Genomic DNA, 21,964 nt, shown 5'->3' on the forward strand with positions numbered 1-21,964 from the left:
GATTTAACATCTGATTTTTAAACGAAAATGAGATCATTAAAACTGGAAAAAATAGTGATGGTAACCGATTTAATGCAAGACTACATTCTGGTAACGGCGTCAACTAGGAATATATAAAAAAAATTTCATTCAAAAAAAGATCTTTTTATAGGACATTAGCATATCTAGACAAAAATGGTCCAAAGAATAAAAAACGATAATAAAAAATAAATACATTCGAATTACATGCAGAGCATCCGTCAGTTATTAAGTAACGCAAAATACAATTCAGAGAATTTAGAAAAACAGAAGAAAATGAAATGATAGGATTAAACTTCCGGTCATTTTTCTCAGAGAGGAGGTGATTTCAGCGGTCAGTATCCGTGTTGCGACAACATACGTTCACAAAAGTATTAGAAACTTAGCCTCAGTGCGACTTTGGAGTACTTCTTGCATACATCGCGCATAGATTTCATCAACTGTTTAACTGGTATCTGGACGGAACTAAGAGATTCGACAATCAGAGATTACATCCAAGGACAATAACTTATCCTTCCAACCACATCTCAAATTCCTAAGACAAAAAATCAGAAACTACCCTCCCTTGGTAGCTAGGGTCACAAGGCGACACTGGGGTCTCAAAAAGCGTACCCTAGCCTTATACTACAAGACAACCTTCCTCCCAATAATTACATACGCTTTAGCAATCTGGTACGACAAAACTGCCTTAGTCGTAAATAAGAGAACCTTCGATGGAGTTCAACGCACCATCCTGCTCACTACCACTCGCGCCTGCAGAACAGTGAGTAACCCAGCGCTTCAGGTGATAGCAGCAGTACTTCCACTTGATCTTGAAATCGCAAGAACAGGACTCCTCTACTACTTATCTAAGGGAATAACCACCACTTTCCTTCAATTTACAATAGACCCAACAAACAACCATAAGGCAGAAAAGATCCGGCTTCAGTCTCACCTGCTGCAACAAGTTCTTGCCGCAACTTGAAAAAAATCTATCCAAAATCGCCTACTTGGTTCTTTCCGGGGTTGCAAACAACATACTTGCTAACTGGATACGGCCCCTTTAACGCAAAATGAATAGACTTCGCCCTTGTAGAGGACCCATGCTGTACATGTGGAGAGATCCGAAACCTGGGAACACCTCATGTACGGCTGTACGCAATACGAGGATCTCAGGTGCATTCTAATCACGAGTATAAGATACCTCACCAGAGGGCAAGAGTTTCACCTACTGGATTCAGAGGAGGAATACAGAGTCCTGACCAACTTCGCTCAAGAACTCTGCTCAAGAAGGAGAACGCTAAATGCAATACACCAGGAGTGAAAGACGACCAGCCAGATAACATATTAAAACATCCTTTCAGACACACCCCGGAATGATAATTATGTGGAAGATACTAGCTGTCTTGCCTAGGAATAGTGACTGTGCACTTCCTACAATGATACGAACGAACACTGGAACCAAGAAACCTTGCCTATATTCCAACAAATATGAGACCTAAGTGAAACTGACAAATGTACTAACTGAAGATAGAGAACCAAAAACAAAGACATTCAACTTGGTCTGGGCACTGTCCCACGAGTGAATCTACTACCAGACATGATCTTATGACTGCACTACGACGACTGCTGCAGCCTCACTGCCATGTAGCCAAATGGCGATCTGTATCAGATCCCTTGCCTGGTACTTTTTTTCCTCTCCCCGGCAAGGGGAGGAGGAGATGGTCTTCATGTTTCCTCCATCCCCTATCACTCCATATACTTCGCCTGGTAAGGCATAGGCATGTCTTATTGACCACCTGGAGGTGCCTTCCCTATCGACCCCATACTTCTGTCTTTCCTCCCAGTCTTTAGTCTCTTCCCCCTACTCTGACTAATAAGCCAGCGTAAACCCCACAGAACTAATCAAAATTAACGATTTCTAAATTGAAAACTGGACGACATTAACCTCTCCTGGCTTTTTCTAACTTAAATGTCCCGTTTTTTTTTTTTTTTTGTCCTAGCCACAGAAATCTCAGGAAATTAGGTGGCAGGACCTGCCAGAGTATATATAAGCTACTGGGTTCCTTGTCTGTCTCCACGGCGCGTAAATGGGCCAATGCTGGGGTTCAGCGGCTAAACGACCAGAACAACAACGGTACACGACACTAAACGATCCAAGACCCACACACTTTTAAATCTCTGGCATTTACAACGTACTGTCACACACCACAATGTAAACTACGCGGAGGTGGGGGAAACACCTGGTAACGCTTGACCCTAAACACACACACTTAATTCTGTGCGTAGTGCAGATACCACATTGCGTTATCATGCTGTCTGAATTAGCTGATACTCCTCGCTCCAAATGGAGCGAGGAATATCAGCTCGTTCCAGAAGTGTTTACATGAGATTGAATGAAAAACTCCGTGCTTAGGACAACAGTTGGTGCCCTACGTCCAGTGATTGGTTTCAAAATTTTAGTGGATATACGTGAAAATTCGGAGTTTACAATCCGATTATTCATTTCCAAGATTGCGTTGAATAACGTACCGTTCACTGGAACGGTACGTTAGAACTAGCCAGGAGTACCTGTGCAAGAGAAACGGCGGGCAAGGTAGTTTTATAATTAAACTCACGTGTTTTGCGACGAATTCCGTTTCCCCAGCCCTTTTTTTTTTTCACATGCAGCCAGAATTAAGTGAAATCAGAGGTGATGTTTACTTATAGGCTCATCCCAGCGTAAACCCGAGACGCATAATGGTCTCAAGTTTATGCTGTTAAGACATTATCCCACCTCCCACGTTGCACACTGTCATGGCTCGTGGACTAACGCGTCGTCCTTTACAAAAACGTCGGGCGTTCTAAATTACTTTGGCCCATCGTAAGAGTGTTGCCCATTTTTTCCTCCTGCTCCCCAAGACAGCAAATGATGTTCACCTCACTTTCAGCACGAGCAGCGAGACGGCACTCGGATAAGGGTATATTAACGCAAGTTGTTCATTAGCGGTGATTGATATGGTGGCGCTACTTTCCACACTTTCACGCCTTTGTAAAACGACACGGAGCTTTAAGTTGTTACAATGCACCTGGGAGCGAAGAGGATTACCTCCTTACTGCATACAGATAACGGCCACTTCCTTTACACTTCGATTAGAGGTTTGCCTTTCTTTTCTTGCCGCCGAACCCTCTTCGGCGTTTCCAATTAAGTAGCTAAGATGCCGCAGTTCTTGGTAATTGTGCGTCCTTTTTGCCTATATCGAAGTTATTCCGAAGATAGTGAATCTTAATGCTTTCCTTTACAGCGCTAAAAATATACGAAGAAAAAGCGCAGTTGAAGCTGCAACAGGTTTACCAGCGAGGAAGAAATAAAAAATGAAAATCTGCTAAATGAAACTTATCCCCAAACTGCTCCATTTCCGCCCATATTGTTTTCAGCTTTAGTTAGCCTTTAGCTCCAATGGCGCCGTGAAAGCTGAGCGATTGACTCTTTATTTGACACTGGGCGACAGAAGTCATCGTGTTTTTATGCCCGTGCTATAAAAAGAAGCCCGCTTTCGATCACCTTGGAAACTTGAATGCATTTCCTGTAAAGAGATCGTACTTATGCATAACTGCCTTTAACAAAATTTCCTGCGAAATTGCGTAGCCTTTTAGAAACTACAGCGGCATCTTTTGGTGGAAATGCAAACCACGCCTAACATTTCCAAACTTAAAAGTATTCTTTATTTTTATTTATTATTTTTTTTAAACGTGGTAGAAAACACGCGAGGATATTTTATTTATTTATTTCGAAGGCTACGGCTTATTTAAAAGCGGCCTAAACAAATTGGTAGCCACTGACTTGCATTAAAAGAGTGAATACTAATTTTTAGCAGTAAGGATGAGTTATTATATATAAAAAATAGGAATAATTTGTTATACAAAATCATAACGATATGTATTTTGTTATTTGCCGCCGGGCCAAAATGGAAAGAATTAGGTTCGAATCCAGCTGAAGACTTTAGATATTCGTAAAAAAATTTATTTCGCTCGAAGTAGCAGGAGGCTGTCTCAGACGGTAGCGCAAGGATTATCCTTCCAACAAACCATGCAACCTCTCCAAATTGCGGAGGGGAGGGAGCGAATAGCCAATTTTCCAAAATTACATATATATATATATATATATATATAAAAAAAGTCTCGCTAGACTACTTCTCTTTTTTCCATTTTTCTTTCCACATTTTTGTTATTCTATTCAATATACACTCACACTCACTCACTCTGTGCTGCCACTTTATTAGTTACACCTACCTAGTAGCGTGTGTTGAGCTTCTTTTGGCCTTCAAAACAGCCTGAATTCGTCTAGGCATGGATTGAACAAGATGCTGAAAACGTGCAGGAATGGAGTACCATGCAGACATGAGTGTGTCACGCAGTTCCTTGAGATTCGACGGAAGTATAGGCCTACAGCGAACTGCCCTTTCCAGCTCATCCCAAAGATGTTCAATAGGATTGAGATCCAAAGACAGAGCGGGCCACTGCAGGGAAGAAAAGTCATTGTCATATTCCTGGAACCATTTCACAGTGATTCGGGCTTTGTGCACCGGTGCATTATCCTGCTGGAAGTAACCATCTGACTCAGAATAAACTGTCACAACGTGAACGGATGCACTTGGTCGCAACGATGTTTAGGTAAAATGTGGCATTCAGACGAGAATCTATGGGTATCAATGGACCCAACGTGTGCCAAGAAAACATTCCCACACCATAACACTACCCCCACCACCTTGCACAGTAGTCGTCAGATATGACGAGTCCATGGATTCATGTTGTTTTCGCCAAATTCTGAGCCTTCTATAAACATGATGCACCAGGAACTTCGACTCGTCAGACCAAGCAACTATTTCCCAATCCTCGATGGTCGCGTGCTGGTGTTGCTGTACCCACAGGAGGCAGGCTCTCTTGTTCTTCGTTTGATAACAAAGGTACGCGATGTGGCTGACAGTTGTAGTCCATTCGCGACAAAGTGCGACTAGTGGTCCGTTACAATATTTTGTTCTGCGCACCAAGGTTGTATTCTGACGTGATGTTTGCTTGCATAATTTTAGCCATCCTCCTCTGACCTCTCTCATCAACAAGCGATTTTCTTCCACAGGAGTGCCGTTGAGAGTAGTTTTCTGTTCGTTGCACCATTCTCTATACACCCTTGAAACTGTGTTGCGTGAAAAGTTCAGAATTGCCGTATCAGAGATGCTTTGTCCAGCACGTCTTGCACCTACTACCATGTCACGTTCGAAGTCCATTAGATTACTCCTTTTCCCCATTCTTGCTACGGTTTGTACGCTTGACCGATACTAGAAAGGTTGTTTTGCTGCATTTATATCCACAGTTATGGTCATGTGACTTGCAACGTTGTGGGACAATCCATATTTGTGCACAGCAGGGATTTACCTAATAAAGTGGCAGCACAGTGTATGTATGTGTATATATGGATTCGTTATATTTAATATACAGGGCAAAAAAAAGTGCCCCCCCTATGCTAAAGAAAATCTATAGTACACTTCTTTCTGACAGCGATAGTAAGATGAATCTGACAACAAATAGATTTATAAAATGCGGCTCAGCCATGACATAAGACGATTCGGCTAGAATCAGATTATCCTCTGTGAGGGTTAGTGGTGCTGTTATTTTATGTTCGTTTGGAAAGGTCTGGGTTCGAATTCCGTCGATGATGAGACTGAATGATTTCTTAAAGGGCTTCTCAGTCAGAGCTGCCACTTGCCGAGCTCAGGCGGAGGAAGTAGCGTTTCCCCATGAATTATTCCTGGTTTTTTCAGGCTGCCCAACATGCAGATATATATAAGTAATAATAACTAAGAGGATACACAAACCGCTCAACCTCAACAAGGAGACCGCATTCACACAGACGGAAGGAAGAACGAAAGATGGGCGAAGAAGACACTCCATAGCAAACACTACAGTGACCACCATCAAGACTACATAAATAAATTGGCTTCCAACGCATAGCTCACGAATGGAGGCTCTTCCCCAAGAGCGAAGGATTAGAGCTTTGATCAAAATCAGGAACTACAGGAAATACATTGCCAAGGACTCCAGAGTGAGAGATGACACAGTTGACGAAGCCATCTGATACCAGAAAGAATCCAGCACATCGCTGAGGGATGCAGGTTAATCACCCAGAAGTTGTGCACTCACATACACGATCTGGGCGCCAGGATAATACACCAGAAGCTAGAGCAAAAATAACAGTCTATCAAAGAAAGTGTACCCAGGCCATACCAGAGACACCAACTCACAAACTATACTAGAATTGCGTCATAAAAGCAGACAAGACGATCCCACACAACAGACCAAACATAGCCCTCATCGAAAAGAAGGAAATGGGCACCCTACCTACCTGGCTGATATACAACGGTGCCAAACATCAACCTCCAGAAAACTTACTAGGAAAAGATTAGGAAGTACACAGACCCAAAACAGGAAGTCAAAGAAATATGGCATATTGAACAAGTAATATCAGCCCAATGGTCATGTCAACCACTAGCATGGTGGCAAAGAGCCTCCGTAAGATCCTAGTAGCAATAGGCCTGCCAATGAACACCTACTGGGAGCTCCAGAAAGGCATAATCCCGAACACCTGTAAGATAGGCAGTTTCTCAACCAACAGTAATAAAAGCCGGACATAACTAGCCTGTTTACTTGGTACCAGTACCCGTCACGGGCTGAGAATCCCATCGTCAGAGAGAAATAATAAAATAAAAGCACTTTACAGTAGAAATTCCTTCTCTCAGCAGTAACAGATCTGTCTTTTACAATTCCCAATCGGGTTATTGATCTCCTTGCGATTACTCTCGTTAATTGACCAAAGGGACAGACAGGTCCATTCGTTGAGTTGAGTCAAGAAGATCGCATTTTGGAAAATGTCTTTTGAAAAGAGCCTCTCTGGAGGGTGAAGCATAACACTCTGCGTTGCATAGTTTTTTTTTATACGTTTACTACACTGGTGTGCAAAATTTAAGGACCAGTCAGGTTTTCACCTGTACCTTCTCATAGGAGTGGCCTGGATATCGGAAAAGCATACCAAAGGAACCTCGTGAAGTACAGAAATGAAGAAAGAAGGAAACAATACCGACACAACAACGGAAACGAAACGGTACAGAGGGACTTTATTCAAAAATGGCAACGTAGCACTGGCTGCCATGATACAGATGCATCACTGGCAAAGATGGAACAAAGGGAAGAGGTGATCCTCAGTAGGAGATATGGCCACTCCTAATGTCGATGCAGACTTTGCACCGCCTGTCCATACTTAGACCAATGTTGTTGATAAGTTCTTGCGGGCCGACCGGGCTAGCCGAGTGGGTAAAGTACCTGCCCGGCAACCCAAAGGTCGCGGGTTCGATTCCCGCCTCGGGCTTGGATCAAAGTACTGCAAAAACCTTGGGAGGTGCAATATGGCCACAGAAGCCGATGCGCCAACAACTACCAAATCAAAAAAAAAAAAAAAAAAAAAGTTCTTGCGGCAACGTCGTTCATTCCTCTGTCAGCACATTTTCTGGTGGGTGTGAACGTACCGCTAGGCGTCTCCCCAGAGCGTTCCATATGTGTTCGATGGTATTTAGATCGATCGGGGAACGGGCAGGCCAATCCATACGAACAATGTCCTCACTTTCCAAAAGCATATCAACAGCTGCAGTGCGATGGGAGCGTCGGTTATCATCTATAAATACGAACTCGGGGCCAATGGCACCTCGGAACAGACGCATACGGGGAAGGATTACCTTAGTACAGTAGCGTGCACCGGTTACAGTACCGCCTTCCAGTATCTGGGGTTGTGTACGTCCATCCAAGATAACGCCTCCCCAGACGAGAACACTTCGACCGCCATATCGATCCCTTTCAGTGATGTTTGCGGGGTGATACCGTGTGCCAACCTCTCGGCAGATTAGCTGACGTCCAGAATCTACTCTCATCAGTAAAGAGTACCTTAAGTAAAGATTTTGTGGTTGTAATCTTTAGAAATAGTGTTGGTCCTTAAGTTTTGCACACCAGTGTATGAGGACAATAAAATGATGACACGAATTGGCTGGCTCGCTCGGAAATCCGATTTGATCCCCGCGACTAACAAAGAGATCATCATTTTTGGCCTTCAACATCGTGTGGAAAAGGTCTGAGACAAGGAATGCATCGTTTCTCTCTCTGAAAATGGAACATTTTTTCCATAAAAGTAGACAAACGAATCATAAAATACATGCAGCTTATAGACACAATAGACGGATCTTTCGGGCTTAGCACTTGACACGAAATTTGAAAGTGTCCTTGACACTTAATTTGAAAACAACCAGTCACCCCGATCTCAACTAGGATAGAACCATTGTGAGATAAACTTCAAAGGCGTGTGAAGGATTGCACATGAAAGTCAGCATCATCTGTCCAACAGTAAATTATTTTGTCAGAATAGTGCACTAATGCTTCCATAGACACATGCCTTAAATTGCAGAAAATATTTACACGAAATTTATTATAATAAGGAGAAAACAATAGGCGTACACCGGTCGCTCACCTTGGTTTGCCAATTCCCTCTCTTCATTCACTTCATGGAGTGGGGAGGCTTAGTGAGTAACCTAGAACCGCCGATTTTTCTCTTTACTATAACTGTATTACAGAAGAAAGGAGATCCAACACGAGTAAATACGAGTCATCTTTCTGGCCACGCAGGGCTGGTAAAGACGGGCTCGGTGTTGGACATTCCGCGGGTGAAGAGTTTGGCGTTGAGTGTCCAGTCATCTTCATTCATTTATTTATACACAATTTTATATACATTCTGAAGATTTTTATAGATTTATATACACTGACATTCTCATCATAATTATATGATGGGATGTGTGTGTTTCGGTGGCCCCTATACGTCCAACTCCACCTTGAGAATTCTGTGTTGCAATAATACTCCTGTCTACAGGCCTGATAGTTAAGGGCCATTTTGCTGTCAAGAAACGAACGCCACCTGGACAGTCGCTTCCCGGTGCCTATCCCTAGGCATGCGAGCCTGGGCCTTGCTCAACCGTCTAATGCATAGCGCACCAATAGGACGTCCATCGGAGGAAGTGCTATACCAGTCAGGAGGTATGAAAGATATATATTTCACCATAGGAAAACGCGTACCAGGTCATGTCTTACAAAAGAGCCAGAGAGGTCTTCATGTTCGCTAACCAATGTTTTGTCCAATTTGAGCGTATGCTGCCACAGATTTCTCAAGGGGCATCATGATTAAATCAACGAAGCAAAGCTGTCTTCGCAAATAGTGATTTGAATGTACCTCTCTGGACAAACTCTTATCTGGAACAGCCAATCTCTTGTGTTGTAACGGATCACCGATAGATCCGGAGACCAATCTTCTCTCCACATGCAAAGCAATTTCATTAGAACAGCTAACTGATAGAATCCTGAAGGAGGTGGGTCGAGCGCATAGCTCGGAAAAGTGGCTCTCAGTGCAATTGAGCACGCACGACTAGTACTTCCTCTGATGTTTCGGAAGCTGGTTAATGTTTTGAACGACGAGTGGTAAAGGTTTCTCTGAAATCTAAATACTTCGACAATTAAATTGATATTGATTTTCTATTTCGAAAGTCACGCCTACACCGAAAAACTTGTCAGAATTATTTTATTCTGAAGCATGTTCTGATTAAGCATTGTGTTCTGTTGGAAAAAAATTAGAAGTACATTTCTCCAGTTAAAAGCTAACACGGGGGGAGGGGTTTGAATAGGTGTAGAATTGTGGTTTAAACGTTCTTGCACGTTTATTTCATTCATAAGTTATAAAAATTGTAAATTTTATTTTATGCTGAGTGGAAATTATATCTCTCCCATCAAGCAATCAAGGTTATGTCGTTTACCAGGAAATATTATAGATGATACGAGTCAAAAAATCTCAGAAAGGGATCAGGAAAAAAAAATACAATGAAAGTCCCTCCTCCTCCATTAATTATGTGGTCAACCCAGAATTCCCAAAGGGAAGTGTGGTACCTAAGAAAGGGTAGTTTCCCGAAGGTTTTTTCCCTGCACGATATTTCTCGAATTTTCTGCCACCTTTATATTTCTTTTCATATTTTTATTACTAGTAATTGCTTTGGTTAGTTCAATTCATCTAGCCAAAACCAAACTTAAAGTTTCGTGTTTAAGCTGCTGTTCATGTTTGCATCCTAAATGTCACTTGTGGAAAAATATTCTTCTTCTATACTTCATGACCGTTACTTACGAAAAAGCGTTCAAGAGGACTGCTGTCATCTTGAGATATCCAAAAAGTAAGTTCATTGTCAAATTCAGCACGGTTAGAAAAATAGCTGAAAATGCTAAGCAAAGAGTCGTCTGAGGAACGCTGCATTCTCATTTACAGGATTAAACTAAATAACGACAGTATCAATTTTGTTAATGACATTGTTATTTTTTTTTAATTTAGTGCAATAGAGCTTTATAATGAAAAATAACACCTGCTAATCTGCTGAAAGAATATCATAACTTAAATGGCCACAACACTGAGATGTCAAACTCCCATGTTTTCATGTCGAACTGAATTGACTTGAACCTCGTAAATTCGTATTATAAATAGTTGCAAAGGATAAAGAATACTTTCATGTACAGACTTACCGTCTTCTCCCCCCACCCCATAATACACCTCACTATTTATATTCTAGTGTTTTCAGTGTTCGTGTTTATACTGTGGCACGACCGTCAGAGGAGTTTACAAAAATCTTAAATACAATTGTTAATCGCATTTAGTAGAGCTTGGTTAATTTTAATGACACATCTGTTTGGTTACTTCTGTCTTGTATAGACACGACCTCCAAGTGGCTCATGTCAGTCTTTCCCATATGTTTTAATACATGCATTGCCTAAGGAAGGCTTTATAATAATACGTATCATTTGTGCATGCATGTACTGATCAGAATTGTAATATCGATTACAAAATCGGTAATCGATATTTACTTGTTTGAGAATTGCGGATCTCTTTTTTCCGTCCATTTTAAAAGGTAAAATACATTCAGTTTGAAAGGCATGTTTTAAGAGTTAAATCAAATTGCCTTAAATCAAAAACAGCTCTCCTATGTTTTAGTTGATTATAATATCATTTTATTTTATTTTATTTTCCCGACACAATGTGCGTCCAATACCAAGATCGTTTCAACTTTTATTCTTGGATCATAAAGTGAAAGCTGTTCATCTATTCGCTAAATAAATTCGCTTTTGCAACGCTTTCCCAAACATCTTTGGAGATTTATTGTTATAAAGCTAACGATTTTATCAGATTTACATTAATAACTTCGTTGTGGAGCGGCTTTTCGTATGAAAAGAACCAAAATGAGTTCTCTTAATTTTGTAGAAAAGTTCATTTTCAATACCAGTAGTCATGTTTATTTTTTCTCTTAAACTTTAAAATCTGTAAGCCAAAACTGCATCGCGGGCAACTCTCTTTCAGTTCTATAATTATCACATTTGAGAGTATATATATTTTTGTAGTAAACATAGCGTTATGATGAAAATGAGTACCCATTGCATTATCGGATTGTGCTACATTGCTACATAATGTATACCCTGTTAGCTAACGATGTTACCTACGTTCCTACTCCAGTAGATAACAAAGCAGTTTCTGTTGATGTCTTCTTTACATCTACAGCAAGGGTATAAATTAAATTAAATTAAATTTTTCATGTTATTTGAGTAATATAGGTGCTTTCATTTTAAAACAGTGCGAGTTCACACGCACACAGAGTCCCTTATTAAGATGAGTTTAATAAAATATATTCCTCTGGGAACAAGTCTGACTTGAAATTGTCTAATCAACAAACACATCATTTTTGGACTAGCAGAACAAAATTTGTGCTACAAGTTACCTAAATGGAATACATTGATATCCGTCTTTCCCATTGCCATAATTCTAATCAACAAGTCCACTTTTAGCTGCTGAGCTCGGTGATGCATTAGACTTTACAGTCTAATGCGTCAAAAAGTGTTAATTCGTTGAATGCGCACTCATACACACACACACACACACACACCTGTGGCTACGCCTTACAGGTCGAGTCTTATTGCTATATATACGACAGTTGTTCAAAAAGTAGTGGCCATACTTCTGCACTTGTTAGCAATATTTTTGGCCATGAAGTCCCTCATTCCTTTCAATTTTTGGATCGAATTGTACAAGGTGGCAGTAGATCACATTGAGGGAATGTGGCTATGAAATATTAATGAATAAGCTATTTTTTTTTAACAGCCATGCTTTTTCAACAGCCTTCGTATAATACTTAATATATAAATTAATATAAAGATTATAACAGAAATATGGAGCAATACAAGGTGCAATGACGTAATTACACCTTTCACTTAGACTCAATTATTTGAAATTGCCTACACAGATATTTATAGTCAGAATTATAGGAAGGTAATTGCTATGAAAACAATTATTCGTTTTTGATAGGACTTACTCCAATTTTAATGAATGGCATTGATTGCTTAATGTCTTTAGTTAGACTTTTTGCTTTTTTTTTTTCAACTGTGCTATAAAAATGGGTGTAAGTTCTGTTTTATCGAAAAAAGAAAAACTTGGAACGCGCAAGCAGATTGGAAAAAAATGCTGAACTGAGTATTCAAAATTTTATTGCCATAAGGGGCTCACATCTGGTGAGTATGGGCTTGGCACACCCAGGGTCCTGAGCTGGATATCATCGTTCTTCTCTTTCTTGGTGATTCCCTTCTACGTCTCTCTCTCTTTCAGGGTAACTTAGAAATTTTTGGCTGGTGCAGCAAAATCTTCTGGCTTCCTTTAACCATATGGCTAATATCTAATATTTAATTTTATAATGGTTGTTACGAGATCTGCCTTAAACACGTCACAGGGTATCGTGAGTCACACGGAAATAGCAGATGGCGATTTACGGGTGAGTCATGATTTAATCCGTTGTGGAACCTGTGGAATGTTTTCCAAGGTCGACCTGGTGACTAATCCTACCTCACCTGGGGATTCTTTTCTTTGTGATCGATGTAAGGAGTGCACCGATCTTAAATTACAATTTGGTGCACTGATGGAACAATTTGAGTCCCTGAAAAAACGAGTGCTTGCCCTCGAAAATAATGCTTCTGGGAGCTCGTCAGGGACTCAAAACTCCAGCAATCTACCAAGTGATGCACACCCGATTCGAGCCTCAAAACAGAAAAACCAAGTGCAAACTACCCTGGTTAGAAAGGACATTGTTTTATTAGGAGACTCCATTGTCAGGGAAACGGGGAATATTTTTTGTAATAAAGATAGGTGGAGCAGAACCAGGGTATGTCTGCCGGGAGCAACTATTGATGATGTCACCAACAGACTGTCAGATTTTAAAGGGGGTAAAGAAAATATTATTATTCATGTGGGGACAAACGATATTAAACGTACACGATCTGACGATTTGTTGGAAAAATACAGGACCATGCTGAGGAAATGTCGCGAGCTAGGCCATAATGTCTATGTGTCTGCAATTCTGCCCAGACACGATAGGAGGGATTATATGTTAAGAGCCTTGTGGATTAACTCAAGACTTGAAGGAATCTGCAAGGCTTTAGGGGGTAAATTTCTATCAGCATGGCCCACACTTGTAGGTAGAAGGAATTTGTTTTGTAGAGACGGGATACACTTAAACAAAGGTGGTGCAAAAGTTTTTGCCAGTATTATTGAGGATACCTTAAAGGCTCAGGGAAACTGCTAGTTAGGGGGGATGTGGGTAATACTGACACGCGTTTATCTGATAATATTGGTCAATGTAACTCTTGCACATACCTTAAGAGTTCTTATCTGTTACCCCAACTGGACGTATTATCTAGATGTTCTGGGGGCAAAGACGTTTCAAGTGAGCAGGTAGCTAATATCAGGGAAGACAGCCTAAAAAACTTCAAGGGTTGTGTTAGGGTTGTTAAATATACAAGAACAGTAAATCTTAATTGTTTATACAGTAACGTTAGAAGTGTCGTCAATAAAATGAGCGAATTCGAACTGCTGGTTAAAACAAGTAACGCGGACATAATAGGGCTTACGGAGACGTGGTGCCACCCGGAAATTGGGGATGATGAGTTTCAGTACGGCTTGTATAATGTATTTAGGAAGGATAGAGTAGATAGAAGGGGTGGTGGGGTAATGCTTCTTATCAGAAGCAGCCTGAGTGCGACGATAGCTTTCCCAGATTCAGACATTTCACATGCTAGTATAGAGTCTGTATGGTGTGAGATAGTTGGAAACAAAGGTACAATGCGAGTAGGCGTAATCTACAGACCAGGTGATTGTGAAGACTATGACAAAAGCCTCTACATGCAAATGGAATGGGCAAGTAAGCGTCAATGCCTTATTATGGGTGATTTCAATTTGCCTCTAATTGATTGGAGTAAATGGGAAGGAAACTCGACATGGGGAACAAAATTTTTAAATCAACTAGATGACTGTTATTTGTATCAACATGTCAGGGAAAGTACTAGAGAAAAGAATATCCTAGACCTCATCATCACACATGGATCAGATGACATAACAGGGCTGACAGTAGAGGAACCAGTAGCAGGAAGTGATCACGGAGTTCTACGGTGGATGATGACGAGAGAGGTAGCAGAAGTAAAAGGCAAAGGAATGGGTTTTAATTTCAGAAAAGGAAATTACGATGCCTTAAGGTACTACATGGCCTCTATTAACTGGGTAGATATCGCGCAGAGAATGAATACATTTGAACTGTGGTACGCTTTTAAAACATTAATCACCGATGCCTTGAATGCGTATATACCATTAAAAAAATACTCCACGAGAAGGGTTCCAAGTTGGATGAATAGTGAAGTTGCCACATTACTTGAGCAGAAAAAGGTGGCATGGAAACGTTACAGAGCAATAAAAAGTACTGAAGCCTATAACAGCTACAAGGTGATGTGTAATAGAGCCACAGAAAAGGTTCGACAGGCAAATGCAGTTTATGAGAAATCACTAGCAAACAGAGCAAAGAGGGGGGATAAAGAATTCTTCACATATATAAATGCCAAGAAGAGCAGGACAAACCAGATCGGACCTTTACGTAAGGGAAAGGGGATAGTAATAAATACACCAGCTGCCGTTGCAGATGAACTCAACAGTTATTTTGCATCGATATTTACAAATGAAAAGCCTTTTGTGGCAATGGGAAATTGTGGGAGCGAAGTTAAAAAATATGTAATTAATGATATTGAAATTTCGCAAGATTATTTAATGAAAAAACTTTCAAGCCTACAGACTAGTAAGGCTCCTGGAATTGATGGAATATACCCTATAATCTTGAGAGAGGCGGCAAGCGAGTGCATTGAACCACTGAGGCTGGTTATGCGAGCATCACTAGACTCTGGGGAGATTCCCTTGGATTGGAAAAGTGCAAATGTATCTCCCATACATAAGGGTGGCTCTAAAAGTGAAGTGGGAAATTATCGACCTGTCAGTCTGACTTCAGTAGTAGGGAAAATCATGGAGGCATTGATCAAGGGTGGAATTCAGGATCATTTGGATCGAATTGAAATTCTCAAGGATACTCAGCATGGTTTTGTAAAGGGAAAATCATGTTTAACAAATCTGGTTCGCTATTTCGAAAGGGTCACTCACGAGCTGGATTTAGGGAATAATTTCGACATTGTTTATTTAGATTTCAGCAAAGCTTTTGACTCAGTCCCACATGAGCGGTTGCTTTATAAGCTGGAACAGGTTGGAATCACTGGAAAAATCCTTAGATGGATAGAAGGATGGCTTCAGGGCAGGAGGCAGAGGGTTGTGATAAATGGCTATTCCTCAGATTGGGTTGATGTAAGAAGTGGGGTTCCCCAAGGATCAGTATTAGGACCACTGTTGTTTTTAATTTTCATAAACGACATTGATGAAGGGATAGAGGGCGTGATGTCTAAATTTGCAGATGATGTTAAAATTGGTAGAGTAGTTAATGATCACTGTCAAGCTGAGCTTCTTCAGAGAGACCTAGATAGACTTCAAGAATGGTCAGAAAAATGGCAGCTGTGCTTTAATCCAACAAAGTGTAAGGTATTACACCTGGGAAACAGTAATCCCAAAATAACTTATTCACTTGGTGGAGTTCAACTAAACCCAGTACTGGAGGAAAGGGACTTGGGTGTTACGATACGGTCAGACATGAAATTCTCTGAGCATTGTAAACAGGTTGCAAGGAAGGCCCATGGTGTCCTATCGATGATCTATCGAACTTTTGCAAGTAGAGATAGGGACGTGATAATCCCATTATATAAGGCTTTTGTTAGACCACACTTGGAATACTGTGTTCAAGTATGGAGACCGCACCTAAAGAAAGACATCGAGCTTCTTGAAAGGGTGCAAAGAAGGGTTACTCGCCTGGTGAGATCGGCAAAAGGGCGTCCGTATGAAGAAAGACTTCGAATATGTGGGTTGCAGAGTTTGGAAACTAGACACCTTAGGGGAGATTTGATTGAGGTGTTTAAGGCTCTGAGAGGCATCAGTAAAATGAATGAGGACAAAATTTTCAAGATTATAAATGATGCTAGAACTAGGGGACATAAATTCAAGTTACGCGGGGAAATGTTTAGATTGGACTGCAGGAAGTTTTATTTTAGCCAGCGAGTTAAAAATTACTGGAATAAGTTGCCTTCATGGGTGGTAGAGGCCGACAGTTTGGGGAAATTCAAAGGTCATCTGGATAGTACTTTCGGGTAAGGGAAGCGCGTAGGATGATAGGATTAATTTCCTTTTTATTTAATTTTTAATTTCATTTTATTATTTTTATTTATTTATTAATTATTATTATTTATTTATTTATTTAATTTTTGTTTTTATCATTGTTTTGTTCGGATTTTTTTTTTTGGCTGGTGCAGCATAAGCCATAGGCTTTCTTGCACCGTACGGCCGTTACTAATACTAATATAATAATGTGTATTCCAAATCAAGTCCCCAATGGGACCAACATTTAAATCGATCAGCTTCGAATTATAATCTTTTTGCTCTTAATAAATTATTTTAATTGAGATGCCGTCTTTTTAATCTCTGTGTCATCTCTGTTCATTCATTCTCTAACTTAAAAATTCAAAATAGATTAAGGCCACGTTGTGCTTAACTTCTTAGTCACGCACAAAGGTACAGACGTGCACGCGCTTGAATGACCGTGGTTCAAGTTCGTGTTACTGCTAAATACGATGATTTTATTGTATTTTCTCTGTTTTTTTGAACTCGTCTGTCATATGTTAGTCATGGAGACTAAACAGAAATTTTATTTTTATTTATTCCATTAGACTATGTATATAAAGTGCTTAGCATCATAATACACAGCCATTTCTGAATAAACAGAAAATTTTTAAGGTGGCATCGTTTTAGGTTATATCTCATATTGTGAATGCCTTCACAACGAGTTGCCATGATATTGCACTACTTCGAATAAGTAACGCTTCACCTAAGGAGAAGACTAGGGCCAAATAGCCCTGAAACAGTGCTGTCTGGGTGGTGGTACCTATCTGAGAATAAGTAACACTAGTCTTCTCCTTAGGTGAAGCGTTACTTATTCGAAGTAGTGCAATATCATGGCAACTCGTTGTGAAGGCATTCACAATATGAGATATAACCTAAAACGATGCCACCTTAAAATTTTTCTGTTTATTCAGAAATGGCTGTGTATTATGATGCTAAGCACTTTATATACATAGTCTAAATTTGTTCGCAGCTTGAGGCTCTAGCCCTAAATGCGCCTTATTCCATTAGTTGAAATTGTTCTTTGGTGAGCATCCTTAATGTGAACTGCGATGTATTAAAGCAGTACAGTACAGGTTTTGACACCGTCCTATTACAAGCAAAATACAAATGCTGTGCGTATATACACGTATTGTACGCGATCCGGTGGAGGCCACAAATGCAAGTCCTCGTGGGTAGCACAGTGTCAAGATCGCCGTCCTTACCACACCGGATAAAAAATACCAGAGTTCGAATCCTGTCGATGATGGGAGGAATTTTTATAGACCTTTTTCACAACGTGGCTGAGTTAGTCGGTCTTAGGCGATGGTGCCATGGTTTTCCCCCCGGAAACTCGGGTTTTTCGTCTAGCAAACAGAAAATTAACCTCAGAACACACGAAATTTACAGACAATATATATGGCCTTAGTTGCCGATGCTCCTAAAATCCAATCCAACAACAACAGATGCATTCCAATTTGTGGCTGTCTAAAACAAAAACTTTGTAGTACACGGTGAGATTCCTTATGTTAATATTTAAAATATATAAATATTTAATATCAGCGAACAATAAAATAACTCACATTTACCTTCTGCATTAAGCACCCTTCGATAGCATCATTCTTATCATTTCTGTATGTACGATGGTGATTGAAATGAAAATACAGAGGCGTCAATTATATAGACCTAAATACCAAAAAAAAAATAATAATAATAAATAAATAACGAACCGCGAGAGTTTCATTATTATTTTTAAAACCTATTGGAAAAAGTTTTGTATACACACTACTCGTTTCTTTATTGCAGTAATGTGAAGATTGAGATGTTATCCGCAATTTATTTTCTGAGCTAAGTCGGGAAGCCAAAATTTGTCGTGTTGATTCAGTGTTGAGGTGTGCATGAATCAAGTCTACAAGTGGATAAAAAATACAAAAGCTGAATTGAAAGCTAGTCACTCCATCCTCACATACCACTCAGTAAACGTTGTAGATGATACATCAATTTTTACTCCTTCTAGCCACTGTGAGAATCACTGAAGACCACTCCTCGCCAGATGAGGATGTGGTGCTGAGAAGGTTCATAGAATACCCAAAAGATATCTCTCGAGGTGTGTAAAACATAATGGAGGACAACGTTCAAGACTGAAATATATTTTAATTATGTATGCTTAAAGTTATGAAGCGTTAATTTTAATCACTCTAGCAATATGAAAAATGTGGGTAAGGCAGTGCACTGCAAACGCCTCTGGAAAAGTATTTAACTTAAATCTCCTCCAGCGTACAGATATTTCTTGGCAAAGATTTTATCGAATAAAAATTAGTTTACAAAGGAAATTTGTTGAAAGAGCCTTTATCTACCTTTTATGAAAAGGCTCTGTCTTTTTTGTGAACTGTTACTGATACTCTTGTATGTACAGTTTCAAAATTTAAGTGAGGTAGCATTAGTAGTGACAAACGATGCAAGAAAGCAAGCTTATACATCATTAGCAAAAAAAACCCCTTCCCATTCACATATTCATTCCCTCAAATACTTTGTCTAGTTCTTCCTTGAATTAATTTAAGCTATTAACTTCCAAAACAACAGATGGAAGTTTGTTCCAACAATTATCCAAACTTCACACATCTATTCTGAAACTGTCCTTCCTTAATTTGAATTTGTACTCCCTCATGTGTGTAGTCTGAGCAAGAGGAAGAATACCATCAGCATTGAGGCTGCTCAAACCATTCAAAGTCTTAAACACCTCTTAGGTGCCTACTCTCCAGACGCTGCAATTTGCAGAACTGAAGCCTTTCTCGGTAAGAGCACCCCATTGTACCCCTCATCAAACTCGTTGCCCTTCTCTGTACTCTTTCCCCGTGTCTGTACTCGTTCCAGCAGCTCTACACCTTACTAAAGTGAGGTTTCCAGACGTGTATGCAGCACTTAAGATGTGGCCTGACCATTGCAGGGATAATGACGTGATTATCCCACAATGGAATAATCACATCATTATCCCTGCTAGCAAAATTCTTGTATATCATTGACAAACATAAGCTGCCCTGGCAGCTTGTCTGTATTTCTCAAAGAACTTCATATCTGACTGTACAATTATACCCTGAGTGTAGTACCGCACAATTTGTACGTTATGATATGCTGCCATTAGCCCCAGAGTACGTTACTGTGGAGCTAATTGCATTTGTCAATGTTAAACTTCAATTGCTATTTCTCAGCCCATCTACCTAATTTTTCTAGGTCCTGTTGCAGTAGCATACCGCCATTCTTGTTATTAACCACCCTGCCAACCTTTGATCATCTGCTAACTTGGATTAAGCCTGATATGCCTTCATCAATATCATTGATAAATAAAGAAAACAACAATGGGCCCAACACGGAACCATGAGGGACTCCACTAATAACATTATTCCACGAAAAGCAGTGTCCGCTGGTTACCACTCTATCTTTTCCCACTCAAACATCCCTTTATCCATAGGTTGTTCAAGGTACGATGAGCATACTGTTGATTATTGATAAACTTATCAATATTTTAGATATTTTACAGATTAAAAAAGCTCAGCATTCTGTATTATAGGGCAATAGTGTTTGGCCAGTTTTTACCCCATCTTTACGAGAATGAAATCTAAAAGATTCCTTTTATTTATTTATTATTTTTTTTTTTGTCAGACATTCACCAACTATGTGTGTGTGTGTGTGTGTATATATATATATATATATATATATATATATATATATATATATATATTTTTTTTTTTTTTATTTATTATTTTTATTTATTTATTATTTTTATTTATTTATTATTATTTTTTTTTTCAGAATTAAACAAATTAATTGAGCAAAACTTTTCTGTGAATTTCACATTTTGATGTAATAGAACTCGCACCATTGTTTATAAGATGAGGAAAAAAGAGTGTAAAGTCTAATGAAAACTATTGATAGTACGACTACAAGTTTCCCCATGCTGCACTACTAATTAGCAAACCCCTACAGAAAAATAAGGTAAAATATTTTAGTAATATAGTACTATTTTCCCCAACCAAAATACAGCTGTTGCACCGCTTATGGGCACTTCTTCTTTAGATGCCGCCTCCTTATTGGAGGTTGGCGATCACCATTTGAGGTGTATAAGGCCTTGAATGGGTTGAGCACGCTGAATTCTGATGGGATCCTTCCACATGTTCAGATTACGAACCTAAGGGGGCATAAATTCAAATTAAGAAAGGACAGATGTAGAATAGATGTGCGGAAATTTGCCTTTAGCCAGCGGGTGGTTAATTGCTGGAACAAACTTCCATCTGTCGTTGTGGAAGTTGATAGGTTGAATAAATTTAAGGAGAAACTGGACAGGCATTTGGAGGGAATGGTGTTTATTTATTATTATTTTTTTTTTTTTTGGCTGATGCTGCATAAGCTCATACACTTGCTTTCTTGCATCACATGCCTCTACTACTACTACCACCACCACCACCATCATGCTCTCTGTCTTGGGCAAAATGAAAAAGGTCCACAGCTGATCTGCCGGTTCAGTTGCAGATGTTTTCCAGCCATGAAAGTTTCCTTCTCACTCCTCTCTTTCCATTTATTATTACTTATGGGCACTGCATGCATCAGTACAAAATCTGACAGCCCAATTATGATTTAACTGACAACGTGAGAAATGTCAGGGGTGGAAGACTAACTTTGCAAAATTGAGCTAATTAATTACTATAATAGGACTTACCCTATTTTCTAATTATTAGCATAATTTCTCTATGCCTATTGTTAGACGTTGCCCCTTTTCTTTCCTGTGCTGTAAATAAAATGGATGCAAGTCCTATCACAACAGGATAAAAAAAAAAAAAAAAAAAAAAAAACATAAATAAATGAATAAGTTCCGAGAATTCTATTTGGTCATGGGTATGCACATTGAAATATCGAGCCCGTACGCTGAAAAAAAATGAATAAAAATAAAACAATTAGTAGTTGTGCTGTTACATGACACAGATTATTCACATCACTTAAAAGAATTAGAGCAAAGCTGCAAATTGCGTCGTTGTATGGAAGAGAATTTGAATTTTTATCTCGCTGTCTGAGCATTGTTTTCATTACACAATGCAAATAATTATATTAGCTTACCCGTGATGTATTACACGAATGGAACTCAGGAAGACACAGACACTTAAGTTCATTGCGACTAATTTGATATTACAATAGAAAACACATTCCCTGATTGCCACAAGCAAATGGAAGCCTACTGAAAGCTGTTGTGAAGTCACTGTCACCATA

General features: G+C 39.6%; 1 protein-coding gene across 7 annotated transcripts in view; it reads left to right on the top strand.

Annotated features, from left to right (window-relative positions):
* kn (EBF transcription factor knot) overlaps window positions 1-21,964 on the top strand; it is a 356,137-nt gene that overhangs the window by 278,516 nt on the left and 55,657 nt on the right. The window lies entirely within an intron of this gene.

The sequence above is a fragment of the Mastigoproctus giganteus genome, chromosome 11 (genome assembly GCF_048544385.1).
Source record: "Mastigoproctus giganteus isolate SK-2022 chromosome 11, ASM4854438v1, whole genome shotgun sequence".
In the NCBI taxonomy this organism is placed as follows: domain Eukaryota; kingdom Metazoa; phylum Arthropoda; class Arachnida; order Uropygi; family Thelyphonidae; genus Mastigoproctus; species Mastigoproctus giganteus.